We start from the raw sequence: 21,448 nt of genomic DNA on the forward strand, positions 1-21,448 counted from the left end.
GACATGTGAAGCTGAAGCGAAAACAAAAGGGGTAAGAGGGAGTAGGGTTCTCCCCATTGTGATTATTTCCTAAAATTAACAAGAATGAAAAGAGGTCAAACTAAATATTTTAGATTTATAGCCGAAATAAGAAATAAAATGTAAATTTTTGTAATGTTTCCCGATTAAAATCTGAATCATTTATTCCTCATAACAAATAATGACTAATAGATGAAAAAAATGGTAGTAAAAGTTTTTTAGTTTCCTAGATGGACATCTAGGTAATGTGTTTCCTGGAAGATAAATAGGTCGAGATGGTCCAATGGCTTGACCACCGTGATCTCCCGGCATCAATTCTCTTCATTTTTCACTTTTCAGGTGACTTAAAAAGCATACTGTACGTGACAGAAGCTAATACTGAGCAAATGTTGCAAAATCAGATACATGCTGCTGCCCAGACAATTCGCCAACACCCTGGTTTAAACAGCACTAATGAGAGGTCGTGAATTCCGGGAGGCCAATTGATAGAAAATATGCCAAATAACTTGGAACACTTGCTGTGACGTTATTTTAAAATGTTCTATGTATTCTTGATTTGAATGTAAATATCACGGATATCTATGAAACAGAAAATCTTTTACTACAATTTTTTTCGCCTTTTAGTCATTATTCGTCGTGAGGAGTAAATCCCCAAGTTTATGCGTATAGGTTGAGAATCACCCTGTATAAGTGCAGAAAATAAAAAGTAAAGCGTATATAGTTGTAAACTATTATTTCTTGTTTTGCCGATTGAAAACATTTGCGTCGAAGAGATCCGTAATTACTGGAAAAAAGTTATCTTCTTTTCATCCCGTTCCCGTTTACACGCACCTGCAACGACATATTTATTAAAGCCATCTATAATGGGAATAATGGAGCTTATTACGTGCATCAATGACCTTTTTATTAATGGCGGTCGTTACGCGGAGCCCCGGCGACAGCTTTTGTTTCAGATTGATGCGCGTCGCAGCCACGGCTGATGATAGTTTTATAGTCGCGTGGACTGCGGTTTGTTGTAGTGCGCGGCTTTTCTGAACCGGTTCAGTTCAGTTTTGGTCCGTACTTTCTTATTTCCTTTGCATTAGCCCTATGCCGCGCGACGTCGAACGTATTCGACCCTCTTCTAAAAACGATTTGAAATACTAATCAAAATGTTATTGATACTCTAGATTAGAAAATGTTAGCAGATTGAACTAATAAAAAAGGATAAGTAAGAAATACTTACAGGAAAGCGATTTTGGGATATCTTTAATGGACTTTCGAGCGAAGAGGCCGACGTCGAAACTATCTTGGCTATTAAACGTGGGCAATTTTTGCGTAGTAAAAGTTGTAAACGAGTAAAAGCTAGAGCTAAAGTCTGTAATTCCGAGACGTTAATCAATTTGCGGCAATTATTAATTAGCCAAGAACGAGTTCGTCGGACGAGCTGCGAAAGCCTTTTACCGAGAGGGGAAGAAAAACTTGGACCACCCGATCGTCCGCGAGAACAGCGCACGGAATAATTCCGCCAGCGCAATTTAGCGCTAGAAACCGACTCGGATCGTAAATAGAACCCCAGGATCCCGCGAGGATAGAGGCGAGGTTGCCGCTATCATCGCTTAAAAGTTTGCTGAGCTTCGTCGGCGCTTTCGGTTAATTAAACGCAAGTTTTACATATTCCACGTAATTTATCGACGCCGTTAGCGGCCGCTCTTAAAATGCTTTACTGCAGGATTTTCTGCTGTCAATTAAAGCAGCGAACGAAGAAACGGCAATTCCCGGGGCAATAAAAAATTGAAAGCACTATTAAATTAATATAGAGCGTTTCGGCGATTTCCGTTTAGGTATCTTATAATTAGTGGGGCTGGACTAAAGAATTGTAACAAGTAATAATATATTTTGTGAGAAACTGTCTGTTAAATATAAAAATATAAATATAGACAATAAATTAAGAGCACTTCAAAAAACTGTAAAATTTCCTGCTACGGCAGTTCCTGCGACGAATAGATTGTTTTAACCCAACCGACCTATATTCAAAACAACAGTCATTACTGCACATTCTAAATACAGTAAGTGGTATGCAGACCACGTAATATATATACAGAAATTTTGTAGTCAGAAATTTTTGCAATTTAATAGTGATTTTTTTAATAATGTAATCCTTATTAACCATGCTGCTATAGAAGTCACAAATCAAACAAGAAAAGTCGTTAGTTTTGCGAAAAAATATTAGTTTGATTGAGTTAAGTTTGAATACATTTATGTCTATTAAATTTTAGGCCTGTTTAGTCAAGATTCCAAAATGATGCAACGCTTGCCGTTTTTCTGCAAACAAAACATTATTTCAAAAATGTTAACTTTCGTATGTTATTTGTATTGCCTCCAAAATAATGTACCAACTTTGGAAGGTGTACCACTCAATATCTACGGAAATGTGGTTTCAACAAGATGGTTGCCCAGCTCATTATGCTCGTCCTGCACAGGATTACTTGAATTGGGTGCCTTGGGTCGATTATGTGGTCTCTTCGTTTTCCGGATCTAAATCCCCTTGATTTTTTTTATTGGGGTTGCATAAAAGAAAAAGTGTATTCAAAACCGATTGTAAATCTTGCCGAACTGCGTCACAATATTTATACAGCAGCAGAAGCAATAAATGCAGGCTTTGCACGATTAGTAAAAAGAATAAAGAAATAAAAAGAATAAAAAGAAGCTTGTATTAGTGCCAACGGCAAACAATTTGAGCATTTGCTTTAGTTTTAAGAAATTAATGCAATAAAATTAATAATAAAAAAATTAATAAATCCTTTTGTTTAATTTTGTCTTTAGTCTTTTATTTTATGCAAGACATAAAGGCAACGATCTTGTTCCACCTTTTTTCCATAGACCGCATTTCTCCGTAGATGTTGATTGACACTCAATCTTCAACAAACTTGGTAAATTATTTTGACGGAAATACAAATAGCATACAAAACTATGAATTTTTAAAGATAAATTAATGATTTCCGATTGGACGGAACAGGGACTATTCCCGGGCTTATTTCCGTTTCTTTTTAATTTATACTTCGCTTAAATCATTCTAAAAAACGTAATTATAAACGCAATTATTTGACATATTTTGGTCACATCCACGATAAAATCCACCGAAACTATATGGAATATCGAAAAAATAAAATGTGCCCCTCATTAAGAACACATCAGGCTACAACCCATTCAAAATTGAAATCTTTTTGTTAGATAGTTTTTGTGAAAGGAAAATCGCAAAGTGGATAAAGTTGCCGTAAAAAATCGGGTACTTTTTTCATTTTATTCGCGATAAAAAGAAAACCGCGAATCCTAAACTTTTCAAATTAACATATGTTACGTAGAAATGTTAATTGATTATAACGAACTTTACCGCAATTTTTTTTATTAAGCGGTTGTGAAGATATCAATCTCTAAAGTGAGGGGCCTTGACTTTTGGCACGGATAGTAGTCGACTGTCCTTCGAAAAATCTAATATAATAAAAAAATAACCAATATTTGCTTGTGTGGAATCATTGGGTTCGTATTTTATCTCTATTAGAAAATGCTATAATAAGTAGGGTATTCCATTAAAAAAAAGTTGACCCCATTTTTGATAGTCAGGGCTAAAAAAAATAAAAATTTAAAATTTCAAACATTATCTTATCGTAGTAACGACAAGTTTTGATGTTGCAAATAATTTACATTTTTATCGATACTAAATAAATTTATTATTATTGAAGTTTTGTAATTTGATATTTATTTCTGCATCACATTTTGTACATTTTTAGTTAGGCAACTTATTTGACACTACAAGTAGAGCTTAACACATTGGCTGCCACGTCATTCATGACGTCATCAGGTGGCAGCCAATCTGTTAACAAAATGTTTGTAAATATAAATCATTATTAAATTATTAAATGTTTTTTAAATAAATCGTTATGTTGCATCAACTACAATATAATAGTATTAAAAAAAGAGACGGCCTAGGTCAGTGTCGAATCCTCAAGAAAAGATTAGAAGAAAATCCGATTATCACCACCAGAAAAATAACTAGCGAACTAAATATGAATGTTTCTCTAGTTTGGAGTGTTTTATGGGAACAATAGCTGCAACCATTTCAAGTTCAGCGGTTGCGAGTTCCTATAGCATTCGACAATGGTTCCAGAACGACATTCAGTAGATTAATACTAAAAGTGTTGCAGAAGATCTAAACTTTGTTGCAAATATTTTATTTACTGATGAAGCGATATTTGTAGTAAATGTAGTATCATTAATTTTTACATCAATCATTTTGGACTGAGCACCTCAGGCCGTTGTTGAGTAGACAAAAACATCGGATTTCTTTGAACGTTTGATTTGGTATTTTTGAAGACCCGTTGAATTTATCTACTGTTTGTACAAAACCGTTGGATAGTACCGCCGATAGTAGTAATTAGAACCATTACTTTAATTTCTTTCTTTTTTTTTCATCTGAGATAATGCATATTTGGATTAAAATACAAATTTAATACTATCTCTAATACAATCCATTTGTGGACTTATGTTTGTTAGGACTATTTACATCTTCTGATGATTTTATTTTTTTTATTTATTGTTGTTTTGACTTCTACCAAAATAAAACTTTATAGATTTATAAAACAGTACAAAGACTCGTTTCGCCGGGATTTAATGGATTAAGATGAATAGCTAATAATTAGTAAGTTCTAATTATTTCTAATTTATGTTTAGTTCTAATTTTTTAGACGATTATAACACTATGTCTATGTAAAATGAGCATCGCCTATTTTATTTCTATATTATTATTTCATCGGTTTTGATTGCATTGCTATTGTTATTATAACTAGTTTATTACACTGGTTTAATTGCTTATCGTTTAAATTGTTTATCGTTTGTTGGTTTATTATCGTTCAATAATAAACCAACAACCGCAATTAAAAAATGCCAAATCTTGAACAATAAAAACTTAATTTATTATATTTCTTGTATTTGTCGTCTAATTTATACCGCAACCGCAACCTCGCCAACAGCGCTAGTTCTCTTCGTCTCAGGGTCTTCGCGGAGAACAAAAAGCTTTTTGCTCGAGTAATCACGTGATTAGTAATGTAAGTGAAGCAAATAAGGCAATCATCTTCATCAGAAAATGACTAATTGATAAAGCACTACTAATTATTAAGTCTTATTACAGTATTTAAACCATAAAAACTAACACTAAGTACAACTAAGCTGGTCATAAAATCTCCAAGACTTAATAAACTCTTCTTAAAAGCTTTAATGTGCTCTGTAAGTATAATACCCTTCTTTAATTTTATAAATTAAATCCTAACTTTTTGAACAGTTCTGTAACATCGATAGGTATTTTTAAATCTTTTTCTTTTATTTTGGTGTCTACCACGATTTATTATGCTACCGGGTTATCTGTTTCGTTGAAGGTACTTCTAACGCTTTCAAAACGCTAAATTAATGGTTGCTTCGAACGGTGGTCGAGACATATAAAAAATCGTGTACCACTAAATTCCGTCTGATAAATCTTATAGTTCTTACAAACAACCCTCTCCGTGGGAGGACACTATCTTGTCGTCCGGTAATCCTGTTGTCCACCTCATAAGTTATAACGAGCTTAGTATCCACGGTCCACATAAATTAATGAAATAATTTTGAACTTTATCTGATGATATTTTTTTCTTGGACCGTGTTACGTAATGGCGCGTGCTTTCTCCTGGCAGCTTCTCACTCTATGAGACTCTATGGCACGAAACGGATAACAAGCCGACCAGAAGAAAAGATGTTATCGCAACGTGACGTTAATTAAACAATATCAAGATACCTACTTGAGGACCGGGTCGAAGAGGACTTGTCAGAAAAAGAACCGGATTAGAATTAGTCTTGTGGAATAATGTCTTGTAATTATGGCTTTGATGTACCCGAAATTAGGATTTATTTTCTTTTTGAATTGTTTAAAAGAATTTATGTAAATTATAATAGAAAAAATGTCATTTTTATAACGTTTATAACATTAATCAATTAGGACTGTTAAATTCTGCATAAAAACGATACTGTCACACATACTGTAAAGAAATATTTTAGAAATATATAGAATATTTAGAATTTTTTCAGAAAAACTGATTAAAGGTGTAACTGTGTGTGTATTTTTTCTATAATGTTCTCTTTCGATATTTATGAAATTTATGATTAGTTAATTTTAACTACGTGACTTTAACAGAGCTATAAATACGAGTACTAAAAAACTTAAACAATAAAATAGTCAAATCGGCACATAACGTGTTTATGTTTTCTACATTTTTAAACTATATTAAACATGTCTTTTTCCGTCGATATATCAAGTTTTAGGATAGGTTGGCAAACATATTGTAATCGTACAACAATACATCTTAGAAATGTTAATGGATCTATGTATATGTTTTGAAGTGACTTTGTGCGCATTAGACAATTTTAGCGATCTCTCCCTTAACTCGACGTTTATTCATTCATTTTATAACTATTGGTCCTCTTAGAGTTAGTATCAGTCATCGTGGGGAGGCTGCTATAACGTTATTACGATACAGACGAACATAATAGTTACTTATGCTTTGGAATTCAAAACAGGACGATTATAAATGACGTTTATGCGCGTGATATACACAAGTTTATTCTATTTGCGTTATTTTCTTAAAATACAAAATCGGAATTTTAGATAATATTAATTTAACTTTAAAAATATCTATTGGAGTTATTCGTTAATTGTGAATTAAGCAAAAGGTTCAATACGTTGATGAAATAGTGTCAGCACATTCTGCTATTATAACCCATATCTTGCGCGAGTATGATTGAACTGAAGAGGTACTGGTTATTACAAGAGAAGCTTTAAACTTCTTAACTTCATTTAAACCGAAATTATGAATTATTGCATGAAATTATGCATACATTTCATGAACCGATAACATCCGAAAAAAGATTAGCTACATATTTGATATAATTCTTAACAATTTAAACTCATTTTAAAGTTCATATTAATATTTTCATCATTTCGGCTCCTGATTAAGACTAGCCTCTTTCAAAATAGCCATCATAGCATCCTCTATAGCTATAGTATTCTATCTATAGTTCGCTTTTTTATGTAGATCTACCTGTAGAAATGGCAATTGTTTTGTAAAGGTAATTCCTAAAAGTGTTTGTTCTGGGTCATTTTATATTATGTCTTAAATTTACTTTTTCAGTAAGAGTATTGTTATTTTCTTCTTATTAGACGAAGTATTGTTGAAAGGTTTTCGTTATTAAGAAAAAGTTACTGATTAAGCTTACTGATTTGATAAACTCTCAGGAGTGAAAATATTTTAATGGTTTCTAAGTGATTTTGAAATGCAAACAAAATCTCGATAAGAATTTGGATAGCTGTGGCCAATTTCGGGGCCTCAACTAGTGATCAATAATTTTATTGTTGCGGTATCCTAATGTCCAATTAAACAAATACAACTTGTAGCCCGAGTTAGTAATATAATGAATACCAACTTCAGTTATAAAACCACCTCAGCCGTAAATAGCAAGGAACTGCAGCAAAATATTGGGAAAACCGACTAGTGCGAGGGGGTTAAAGCAACGTGGTTTTTGTTCTTACGTTTTCTTCACAGTAACCAATACAATTTAAAAAAAAAGGTTATAACTTAGTTAATTACCACAAAAAAAAAGAATGCAAATGTACAACAAGACAATTAAAAACATTCAGAACATAGTCGACACGGTTAAAAGAAACCGCACAGATAATATCATATATAGATGAAGAAGAAATTAATATAATTTTATTATATTTATTTATTAATTAGTAATAAAGTTCAGTAAAGGAATATACTTACCTAAAATATGGTTCATCACCATAGTAGTCAAAATAGAAATGCTAAGAACTGACTCCAATGGGTAGAGTACCAAATACCTAGATGTAATTTTTTTATCAAAAATAAAGTGAGATGATTCAGAAAAGTATTAATTCGATGAACAGCTGTTAATAGATGTTGTCGCTTCTAGGAACTCCTACTTACTTGTTAGTAGTAATAAGTATTTTGACTAAATTTAAGGGAAAATTCATAAAAAAAAACCTACGTACTGTGAAGTCAATCTCTTCAAATGTAAACGGGTTTTTGATGTAATAAGCGATTTTCTCACTAAAGGCCTAAGTTAAATTTCTTGTCTGGATGTTTATTTCCGACATAATGCAACTGTTTTTCCAGAAACATTTTAATATGGGCCATTATACAGTTGACTCATAAAACATCTTCACTAATGTTACATACTAATCCTTCAGAACTGTCGTGACATCCACATTTATCTGGCGTAGGAACAAACTTGCCAACTTTACGGGATAATGGGCCATTTTAATCTTCCTAACTTAAGCATTCGTTCACTTATTGATGCTGCTTAGATTAAACTTGCAACACATGACAAGAAGCTTGAAATGACATCTTACCCACTACTCAACGTGTACGAAGTGACACATATAAGATCTAAAAAATACCAAGAAACAAAGAAAATAAAAGATGGCTTTTAGCTGATGGTTTAATTGATATATGAGATGCTCATGAAATGAGTTAGGTAATTTTAAAAAGAAATTAAACAACACCTTTATCGGCTTATTTTCAATTATAAAGTGCGCGTAAAATTATGGAACATATTCAATACATATCAAGAGCAAGAAATTCAAAGTCAGTTTTGATTAAACACATCCGTTAGGTAGCAAACTGGTACTGTCATACAGGGAATGATTGAAGTGTATTCATTATTATTTGATTGTTTCAAATTATTAACTGTTTATCACTTGTGTAAATATGTAGTTTTTAGATCAGTGAGACATCCGGAACAATTTTTCAACAAACGCACTGCTATACACGAGAGTTATCAGGATTATTAAACATCCTTTATCAATTAATTTAGAATATATTTTTTATCCAATTAGAAAACAGTTAGTGAAATAGTAGCTGTAGTAAATCTCTAGAAAGTTCCTCCTACGTTCTACCCATATACTACAAACACGTCAACAGAACGAAACAAACGTCTTCCAATTTAGAACTGCCCACCTCCTCCCCAACAATTAATTTCTAATAAATAACCCGCCTCTATCTGTAGTATGTTCTCGATATAGAAGTGGTCCTTTACGAGGAAGTAACGACTACACGACGTTCGAGCTTCCATTTACGCCTTCTAAAACCGCATGACTTCGTCTCCTATTTCGTAGCGATACTTTCAATTAATCTGCCCTGAGAGTATACCGTAAAGTTTGCGTCTAAAAATGTATAGAGGATATAACGTATTCAAGAGTTGTGTTCGTAAATTTTGACAGAATGGCCGAGTGTTGCTGTTTTCTGTGGGAACGTTTTGTATTGCGAAACCGATTACGAGGTTTTTAACCAAAAAAAAAAAAGGAAAAAAGCAACGGGAAAAGAAGTGCGTAGGAGCATCAATTGTTGTACGACGAACAATGGGGCTTCGCGAAAACTGGAGATTCTTTGTGATGCTGTAAGTGTACGAACAATAACTCGTGCAATTTTTGTCGACGATCTGATAGGTTCGAGTTTCTGTCGGTTATAAATAGCCCGGTAAAAAGCTGTGGGCCGATGTTGCGCTTAAAATTTAAATATGAAACCTTAAGATAATAGCGATAATTCGTTTTATTGCACGTAGTTGTCGTTAAAGATACCGGTGGAGGTACAATTCCATTAGGCAATTCTGTGCGCTTTACTTAAAAGTCATGCACACGGAAAATGACATAAAATCGTTTTACGACCCCGCTTCAAGACCGCAACAGCAAAAATAAAAATGCAGAATGTCGCTAACATTTACTGATGGAAAGGTGAAGGACACGGCTCTCTAATACAATAAAATTTCGCAATTTAATTAATAATATTTAATTAATTAATTAAAAACCATTCTTGTTTGCTATTTGTGGTAACAAATTTTGATCGCAAATTCAAATAGCAACAGCATAAGACAATAGTGCAAAATTAGTTCAAGGCATCTCCCTAGCCACAACTCTTTTGCGGATAAATATGTAAAAGTGTATACGTAACGTAACTCGCAAAATAAACCTAAAATGATGTAATATAATGAATAATAGGACGTATCAAATATCTACATGTTGAATAAAACATCAGTAGTCGTTGGAAAATGAACAAGCGGCGATTTGTAGTCTTTCGCTGGTAGCCGCGTCATTTGCATAACAATACAAAGATCGATTTGCACAATTCCACAGCATCTATCATGTGATCAGAGTCTGTAGAGAATATTGTATGCAGGTTTTAAGTTAAATGTTTTTTCCTATTTTCAAATATATTACATTTATACAAAGTATAACCAATTTTCTCTTTAATTTGTTTAATCAGAAACGAATTTCATTATTAATTAAAATTGAGAATACCTAATCGAATGAGAATATTTAACCCGAAAACTTAAAACCTTCCGGATTGGCATTTTTAAACGACACAATTTATGTTTGTGTCTATGTTATTTCTGCATGGATTAAAAAGTATTTTATCTATCCATTTGGTGGATAAAACCAATTACGTTTAAATCTTATTTTAGTTTGTTAAGATGCAATCGAATGGTTTTTTAACCTTCGAGCGGGTGCGCCTGATTTTATAACACGACTGGGCGCGTGTCATAAATTTTATGACATCAGGTCCGTATTACGTTATTTTTAATAAAACAGTTAAAACACACATTTTGCTAGAGTAAAAATATTTAATTTATATTAAACAATTGTTAAAAACATAAAATGAAGTCGATTAATTTTTCAAATCTAATAACATTTACAAACTACATAATTTAGGAATTTTCTACGGAATTTCATATAAGTCGCAATATATGAATGCAGTTCTAGTTCTCGGTCTTGTATTAACACTAGACCGAGAACTAGAAACATTCGGATTTAGCCACACGACTCTCAAGCCAGCTAAACCCGAATGATTCTAGTTCTAGATCTTGTGTTAGTTCTAGTGATAGTGCTAGTATAAAACTTGAACTAACACTAGACCGAGAACTAGAAACATTCGGATTTAGTCGTACGTCTCTCAAGACGGCTAAACCCGAATGATTCTAGTTCTTGGTCTTGTATTAGTTCTAGTTTTAGTTCAATTAGAATATACAACATAGTGATATCTTATCCCTTAATACATCTCATAATATAAATACGGCCTTATAAATCAACAATTAATGTGTACATTTTTCGTCTTTTATAACATTTTTTGCCATAAAGACAACGTCAATATATTTTTTTTTCATCATGTTCAAAATACATAGTTACATGAATACTTTAACGTTAAATCCTTTCAAATGCATAATACATATAAGGAGATATATTATAAAAACGAAAATTGTCATAAATTTTATGATAGCGCGCCCGCTCGAAGGTTAAAGTCATGTAAAGTTTAAATAGACAACCTAAGCCTTGACGTCACAGAGATGGGCGGAGCCTATACTGACTCCAAACATTTTTGTTGTTAACGGTAAATCACCATATGCAATTTTCCATTAGTGTTAAATGTTTAAATAAAATAAACTAAGTGATGACATTTCAAATGACATTTTTTGGCGATTTATCTTAGCGACTGTGGTTAGCAACGAAATTGTTTGGAGTCAGTATAATTAAAGACGATTGCTGTCAAATTTTGATATATACAGGGTGTCACACAAAAAACGCCCCAACGTGTAACTCTGTTATTTACATTCCGATTTTTATGACCCAGGTATCAAATAAAATGGTTTTATAAATACTATGATTCATGCTACAAATACATTTTTTCCAACGCCATCTTCAATTTCAAACAATTATTAACTTTTGTTTTTCAAATTGCTGCGTATATTTTTCTTCACGTCATTGGATAGAGATTGTTTTTCTGAATCCATTGATCTACAATACATCCATTTTAAATGTAATTTTGGCAGAAAAAAGGCACCTGTATATACAGGTTGTCACACAAGAATGCCGCAAGCTGTAACTCTGTCATTTACATTCCGATTTTCATGAGCGAAATATCAAATGAAAAGGTTTGATGAATACTATGATTCATGCTACAAATAAACTTTTTCCAACGCCATCTTCAATTTCAAATAGATTATCAACTTTTGATTTTCAAATTGCTCGGTATGTTTTTCTTCACGCAATTGGATAGAGATTCTATTTCTGAATCCATTAACGTACAACACATCAACATTAATTGTAATTGTAGCATAGAAAACCATTAAAATAGTTTCCTAACATTCTCTTAAAGTTACTTGTGTTATACTGTAGTGTGCCACGGAATAAATAAAAAAAAACAACTTATAAGTATCATTTACAACTGCTTCGGGCATAGATATAACATTCCTGATGACTGTTATCAGTTTTGCGTGTTATTTTTTTTCCATGGCACACTACAGTATTACAGAAGCGACCAAGACAATGTTCGGAAAATGTTTTAACTGGTTTTCTCTGCTAAAATTACAATTAATGTTAAAGTATTGTACAGCAATGGGTTCAGAAAAAAAATCTCTATCCAATAACCTGAAGAAAAATATACCGAGCAATTTGAAAATCAAAACTTGATAATCGCATGAAATTGAAGATGGCGTTGGAAAAAGTTTATTTGTAGCATAGTATTTATCAAACCATTTCATTTGATACCTCGCTCATAAAAATCGGAAGGTAAATGACAGAGTTATAGCTTGGGGCGTTTTTTATCTGACACCCTGTATAAATAAGAAATAGCGGCCATCTTGAAAATATAAAACAAAAAAATATGGGTTGTAAAACTTATTCATTATTGGTACTTTTTTGTCTCTTTAGTTTTTTCCTTAACGATAATAGTTTTAGCGTAAAAAACTAAAATATGCTACCTTGTACTGTAAAGCGCTACTATTATTAAAAAAAATTTTTTCTTTATAGCTGGCTATGGAAGTTGTACACTTACTAGGATTTAGTACTAACTAAATAATACCAATTAATTTTGATTTTCATCACAAAAACCATAAATAAGGTATTTACCTAATTTTTTTAATAATAGTAGCGCTTTACAGTACTTGGTAGCATATTTTAGTTTTTTACGCTAAAACTATTATCGTTAAGGAAAAAACTAAAGAGACAAAAAAGTAGCAATAATGAATAAGCTTTACAACCCATATTTTTTATGTTTTATATTTTCAAGATGGCCGCCATTTCTTATTTATACAGGGTGTCACATAAAAAACGCCGGTATGAACAAATTACGTTATTTTAAACAATATTAAAAAATTGATACTCTTGCTTAATAACAGTCAAAAATTATTAATAACCATCAACTATTATGAGGATTCACTGTAAATTAAACTTACAAGTTCTCAGAGCCAACTGTTAGAATAATTTAGCTAAACATGGAACATTTACACGGAAACTATTAACTTTAAGGAAAATACAAAATAAAGAGACAAAAAAATACCGCTAAAGAATAAGCTTACAACCCATATTTTTTTATGATAATATTCCATACCACTAAAAAATTCTTATAAAGAAAATCAAGGGTGTGGTGAATTTCACCTCCTTCTACGGTTTACTTACAGTCGAAATACAAAACAAAATGTAAACTTTTGGCTCAACTTTGATCGCTCATAGTTCGAAAATAAAAGAGTTGCGACCCTATGTTTATGTAAAAAAATTGTGTTATTTTGGCAAATACTACATCCTAGTAAAGTTTCCCGATTAAAAACTGAACCAGAGATTACGATAAGCTTCCAACGATATTACCACATAACTATTTGCTCGAATAGCCGTCGGTCTATCGATTAATATGTATTTATGCAAAATTTAAATTTCATCTTTCAGCGAGAGTGTTTAATTAAACGAATTCCAAGAACAGATTATAATCGATATACGGTCTCTCGCAAATGACTATTTTGTGCGTATAGACTGCCAAGATATTCCATAACCACAGAACTGCTGTAAATGTATCGAACCGCTAATGATATAATACTATGTGTTGGAATGTAATACTTTTGTAACTTCCACGAATTTTTGTTAGAAAATAAGTAAAAAATTCATAGAAAATATTTTTTTTATTTGTATACCTTCAATTTATACATTTTTTAAATTTTATTAACTGGCACAACTCATATTCAAAATTATGCTCAAAGATACCAAACTATGACAGCTAGATCATAAAAAAATTATTTAAAAGCTATAGATAATGGTCAAGAACACAATTAATATTAAAACTAGTATCAATTTGAGTAGTACCAGTTCAAAACTTTACACAACCAGACTTTCATCTATTTTAAATAGCACAATCGGACTTGTGTTCGAGTAAATGTCACGAGTCGTTTTGTCCCGTTCGAAAGTGATCTTATTATATCTGTTTACAGCGCGAGCATAGAAAGAACATGATTCTGTTTGGCCATATTTGGGCGAAGGTGGGGGATTAGGACGGCAAAGAATAATTATTTTGCATAACGCGTTCGGGGTGGAAGGAAAAAGTCCTCTTTAGAAACACCATAGCAGCCTGGCTGTCATGTGTTTATTCTCACTATTTATAATAGACGCCTTACCAGACACGGTGCCGAGTCAGATAAAATATGTAAACAAATGTTTCTGTCGAGGGCTTTCATCAAGATATTGCATAACGTTATACGTTAATGTTGTTTGGATTTTAATCAAACCAGGGCGTGAGATACGTGACGTTTTGTTCAAACAATATGCGTCCTTGGTTAATAAATGGATTGTTAATCAAAGTCAAATAAAAACGGTTCAAAGAAAAGTGACTACTCCTTTTTTATTTTGACTACTAACATTTCGTTATACTAACGCCTGTTCTAATATGATTATTTTAACACTCTTATTAGACATGATAGAGTCAACCCCTTGTTGTACAAATACATATACAATTTAAATGCCATCTAAGAAAACTAAACAGTATAAAATTCTGTTATTAATTTGTTTTTTAATATAACAAATCGAAAATGCAATGTAGAAAAGAAGTGAACAGTTTATTAAAATTTTTCTATAATTGTCGTGTAAATATAGTATTAAAACTGAAGAACCATTTGATGGTTTGTAAAATAGTAATTATTTTCACCACATTTGCCAATGCCAATGCGATTTTATCGGTCGTAGATATCGTCAGTGTAGATATTTATATTTATAGGTTTACTAACCGGGCTTCATATAATACAATACGTACACTATTTTCTTTAAACGTTGCTTCATATAGTAATTTAATTTTAGACAATATTAAATTTTACTTTCAAATGTTATTTTGATCAAAGCAGTACTCTTATTGTAATAACTTTCACTTTGACTCAGCTCATTTTGCCCCACCGGAGTTAACACGGTAGTTTGTCAACCCGATTATAATTCTCTTCAAAGATGATCAACTTTTAATAGAAGAAATGACTTTTACAAGGACATTCATATTACATTCATTCTTCTAAAAAAATGATTTATCCGGTTAAGAAATGATTTGTTTTGTTTGGCCATCACATTCTCTCTCGTATAACTACTAATGTAATACAATAATAAGCATATAAAGTGAAAAGAAGTCTGAAATACAGGAAATATCTTCAAAAAGAGTTTATTCTGACAAAACCCCTTGAACAAGGTATAAAATAGAAGAAATAAGTATGTTTAATATTTGTTTACTTTTCAATGATAATAGAAATTAAAACAAGAATTATAGCATCAATTCGTTTTTTATGCAGTTGCACCAATCTTTTTTGCCCGATTTGTTTTAATTAGGTTCGAAATTATATTGCATAGCCAGCAAACTCCCGACTGTAGTCCAGCTGTGAAAAATATATTATTTTATATATATTACATATATTATTGATATATATGTAATTTGTGTCATGAGTGAATGAACATATGCACATTGTTACCAAGCAGGAACAAGTTCTAGAACACTATTTATTTATTTTTTATTTATTTATTTATTATTGGGACACAAACAGGGAGGATATCCCCAGTGAAGCATCCTCATAAAAACAAAGCACTTAACTACATACCAAGCAAAAAAACGAGAAAAGAAAAAAAAAATAACAATAATTATAACATTAACTATGAAAATAATAATAACAGCATTGATAGTTGCTAATTAAAAAAAAATTACAAAAAAAAAGCGAAAAATATTATATAATTGTACTACAATACAGAAGATAACAACTAAACGTTACGTAATAGTAATTCTCTAAATGAGCGCAACGAGAGTCCAAATAGAGTAACATGGTTGAAGTCCTGATTGTAAGTATTCAAAAGCCGAACGATAGGCGAGTTTAGATGAGCGTTCGTGTTCGATGTGCCTAAAAGGAATGTAGTATTCCGCCGCGTGAAACGCTGTGGTACATTAAAGTTCAACACAGACAGAAGATCAGGTGCGTCCAGCAAGCCATTGACCAGTTTGAAAAGAAAAATTAAGTCTGAGACTAGCCGACGCTGCCGCAGGGATAATAAGTTAAAAACCACACAGCGTCTATCGTAATCGCAATAGGGAAGATGATATTTGTAAGCCAGATAGCGTACAAAGCGTCGTTGAACCGCTTCGATGCGATCACGATAGACCGCGTACATAGGATTCCACACTATGGAACCATAGGATAATACACTATTAACAAATGCCATATAAAGGGATTTAATGCTTGTAAAATTGGTAAACTGTCTACTTATTCTGATAACAAACCCTAGGTTACGCAGGGCTTTCGCCACCATGACTTCGATTAGAAGGTGATATCTCAATTTGGCATCAAGTATAATGCCAAGATCCTTCACTCTGTCAGTAGAGATAATAGGTCTACCATTAAAGTTGTAATTAAAATTAATAGGATAGCGTTTCCATGTAAACGTTATTTTTTGGCATTTGTCATAGTTCAAATAAAGTTTGTTAACGCGACAGTAATCATGTAGACGATCGAGGTCCTCCTGGAGCCTTAGGCAGTCATGACTAGAGCTGACTCTAGTAAATATTTTATTATCATCCGCATAGAGCAGGAATTTGGAAAATTTAAAACAAGAAGAAATGTCGTTAATGTAAATTAGAAATAATGTGGGCCCAAGGTGACTTCCCTGAGGCACACCAGATGAGATGGGTTTGTAGTCCGACAAAAAGCTACCCATCCTAACTGCCTGACTTCTGTCAGAAAGATATGACATTATCCAGCGCACAATGCCGGCAGGAATGTTAAAGGAGGACAGCTTTTGTATAAGAATTCCATGGTCAATCTTGTCGAAGGCTTTAGAGAAATCGGTATAAATTGCGTCAACCTGTGAGTCCTCATTTAAGGTAGAATGAATAAAATTAACATAAGACACTAAGTTAGACTCAACCGATCGGCCAGACAAGAATCCATGTTGTTCAGTAATGAGAGAGTGAGCAATAGAGTGGTTAAAGTAATCGCAAACAATTTTTTCAAAAACCTTTGGAATAGACGAGATAATAGAAATTGGACGGTAATTAGATATCAACTGTCTATTCCCTGATTTAAATATTGGAACGACAAAAGCTGTCTTCCACGCGCGCGGAAAAGTACCTTCGAGTAAGGATTTTGAAAAAATAAGAAAAAGTGGGGTCGACAGTTCGGCAGCAAACTCCCTCAAAAAGGAAGATGGAATACCATCCGGACCAGAGCCAGAGGACTTGTCAAGATGGGTCAAAATATTGAGGACTGCGTCAGCAGAGAACCAAGGTGAAACACCCTGGCCACCGAAGACCATTGAGCGGTCAATACTACCATCTACGAAAACCGAGGCGAAATACTCTGCAAATGCACAAGAGATATCATGACCTGAGGTCACCATTGACCCATCAACAGAAAACATAGCGGCCGGCAAGCCAGACACATCCCCTTTCCTGGACTTAACAAAGGACCAGATTCCTTTGGGATTTTCCATAACCCCCGCCTGAATCGAGTTTAAGTAATCTCTATAATCAGCCGCAATAAGCCTCTTAGACCTGGAGCGCAAGATAGAGAAAGCCAAGTAATCACTATTATGTCGAGTAGATTTCCATTTTTTATGGTAAAGTAGCTTTTCTTTAATGACACGAATAGTTGAACGTTTGTACCAGTAAGGAAAACGTTGCTTAGGCAGAAAGCGCTTAGGAACGTCTCTGTTAATTACATAATTAACGCGGTCATAGAAAACTTCAACCATGCTCTCCACGCCCATCCCAGCAAAAACAGTCTGCCAATCGATACTATTTAAGAAACACTTGATAGCTCCGGAATTCGCGTTCCTAAAAAGAAAGCGAACATTCGGACCATCACTCAGACAAATGAACATGCCCGATAATAAGAATTCAAACGGTGGATGGTGGCAGTCAGGATCCACAAGTGGATCGTTGCAGAGGTGTATGCTTTCGACTCGACCGTTAGCGCATAGAACAAGATCAAGAATTCTATTATTAATATTCGATACATTATTAAATTGACTAAAATTACAATATGAATAAATGTTAAGAAAATCAATCGCGCGACGGTCGAAATTCCCTGTGGGAATTAATACATCATCTTCAGACATAGACCAAGAGATAGTTGGCATGTTGAAATCACCTATAATAACAATCATAATTTCCGGGTAGGCATCGCGCACAGCAGACACACTGGACAAAAACAGATTCAGCGCTTCATCAGCAGAAGGAGGAAGATAAACACAGCACAAAAGAAAAATTAGTTGACCGCACTGAACTTTCAACCACAAGTCCTCCGCACCACTTTGCAGACTCGGCATGGGAACGGTATGAAAGCCATGCTTCGCAGCTATAAGGACTCCGCCACCATCGCGCTTGGTGGAAGCCGTTGAATTTCTATCGCGACGATATACGGTATAAGATGAGTTGAGTAACTCCTTGTCGGATATGCTATCATTAAGAAATGTTTCAGTAAGGCAGATAAAATCCGCCAATAAGGCATGTGAATTGATTGAACAAGTATTAGTCTTGGATCGTAAACCACGGACGTTCTGATAATAGAAGCTGATACCCATAAACCGTTAAAAAGTGATAGGAACAACAATAAAAACGACGAGGGCCATCTTACAATTTATTCAAGTCAGACGACGATTTGATCACCAAAATCTTCGCTCTATCATCTTTCCGCACATGGATCACGCAGCTCTTCGTCCAGATATACTTGTAGTTTTTATTTCTCGCGATTTCTCGCACCTTACTAAAGAGGTCCATGTTACGAGCCGTAAGATGTTCATTAATGTAAAGATTATCCGCAACGTCGGGAATCGACAGACAACGGCCATTGGCACTGCGACGATATAATTTGGCCGCGCTAAAAATACGGTCACGTGTTATTCTGGAGGTGAACTTTACTATAATGGCCTTAGCGCGCGACTTGTCTTTTCCTGGAGATGGTCTTTGAGGTAAGCGATGAACTGCATCTATATCGGAAGCCACAATAGGAGATTTGATAGCTTCCGCAATGTTGGACACAATTTCGGGAAGATTTTCTCCTACATGTTCGGGAACTCCCGCGATGATCAGATTATTGAGCCGCGAATACTGCTCGAGGTGATCAAGGCGACACTCCGCAGCAGCTAGATCAGCCTTAAGTTTAGAATTTACAGCGACCAGCGCATCGACTTGCTTAATCTTATCACCGAAATTGTTAAGGGCTCGCTCGAAATCAGTGATTTTGTCGCCGTAGAAGGAAATTGACTTAACAATCTCGTCGTATTTGTTTGATAAATTCTTTACATCATTCTGAATAGATGATAAGAGACGGTACAGTTGAGCATTGCTAGGGCCACTAGAAGACTGGGAATCAGAGATTTCATCGTCAATTATGACGGATTTATCCAAATTTCCTCGACATTTGGAACATTTCCAAAAGACACCCCCCGCCTTAATTTGTTCAAGCGCATCGGACGAAATTTTTACGCATTTGGCGTGGAAGTTCCCGTGGCAGCCGCCGCACTGAAGGCCAGGACTCTTGGATGACAGGCGAGACGAGCAGATCTTGCACCCCGACATCGATACGGGGATTCCGGTTCCAACGACAGGACAAAGGTCAACACGAGCGAATACGACAACGCGGCGGAAGAAAGAATATGTAAAAATAGATATATTAATCCTTCGAAAAATGTTGAATGCAAAACCGAACAAAATCAAACACCACGCTGACCAGCACCCGCGGGTGAATGTAAAAAACAAAAAAGAAGCCTTAAATATAACAATCGCACAACACTACTTAGAAACTCAAGAGACGCGATTATGCGACCGTACACCTCGCACGTTTTCGCGACTATTGAAATACATAATATGCTACATCCATTTTAAAAAAGGTTTTAACACATTTTAAAGTAAATTTTTAGATAAACGTACAACAGCATAGTTTTAAAATTAATTTTGTAACTTTAACCAAATTATTGTCATAAGTTATTTAAAGAAACCGGTTCAACGGCCTACCACAAGTTCTTGAGGTTAAAATGGGTGTTTACGATTCAACTTATTTATATCCAAATTTTGCAATCATTATAGAGAGAGTTAGGATCTTAATTTTATTATTGTCCCCTATAGGTACATTCTACAATCACATGTGTACACCAATAATACCTACTTTGTTATTTCAATGGTGACCAATAGTAAACCAATTGTGAAAATATTATTCACAAAATACCCAAAGAACTATTTGTTGTGTAATTAATGATTGCTATTTTTTAATCCTTATTACAATGTATTTCATGAAATGATTAATCTATATACAAAGAACCTTAATGCATGGTTATTATCACAAACTAATGTAAAAATTCCTAATAGGTTGTTCGTTGTGCTATACTTGGCTACATAAATGTAGTACTATTTATTAATAATTAGAAAATAATATTATAAAATAACGAGGAAATTGATATCATCCATATGAAAGATTTGACAGATTAGATGAAGACAACTTAGTAAATTTGACAAATTGACTTCAGATTTATCTACGCCACAAGTTTGCTCTGAACGTTTATTCCAGACCTAGGTAACTAAGTTAAAATTGTAACCTACTTATAAGTAAATATTTTAATCAATTCACTGGAATTTAACCTTATAAATTACTACCTTATTTCCTAATGGTATTTAAAATGCTCCAGGAGAAATCCTGTTTCTCCCACACGATCTAGTTTCTTCTTTTTTCTTAGTTACTGTTTTCAAATCGTACTGGTGTTTTACATTTTCACATGTTGGCTTCACTAATTTTCTATTTACACTTTTAATTTAAGTTTAAAAAGGTTGATCTGAATACACTTAATACCAGTTTTTGTAGCTCTTTTCGGATGAAAGATTTATAAGATTCTTTAATTCACCGACTATTTCATATATGTATGAAAATGAAGTTTGTTTTTCTTTCAAATTTTAAAAGTTCAAAACATTATCTAAAATGGAACACGCCGACTAACGTTGAGCTGTTGACCAGCTGCTTCGCACGCTGGTTATTGACTAGTAGTTGGTTGCCTTTGGCAAGTTCTTGTTTCTTAAGCGTC

At 33.6% G+C, this 21,448-nt stretch overlaps 1 protein-coding gene across 1 annotated transcript in view; it reads right to left on the minus strand.

Moving 5' to 3' along the window:
• LOC111429449 (shroom) overlaps nt 1-21,414 on the minus strand; it is a 233,788-nt gene extending 212,374 nt beyond the window's left edge. Inside the window, exon 1 of the mRNA XM_023065358.2 lies at nt 21,027-21,414. The gene's annotated coding sequence lies outside the window, so the exon portion shown is untranslated. The remainder of the gene's footprint in view (nt 1-21,026) is intronic.
• Between the last annotated feature and the right edge of the window lie 34 nt (nt 21,415-21,448).

This window comes from Onthophagus taurus, chromosome 1, assembly GCF_036711975.1.
Source record: "Onthophagus taurus isolate NC chromosome 1, IU_Otau_3.0, whole genome shotgun sequence".
Lineage (NCBI taxonomy): Eukaryota > Metazoa > Arthropoda > Insecta > Coleoptera > Scarabaeidae > Onthophagus > Onthophagus taurus.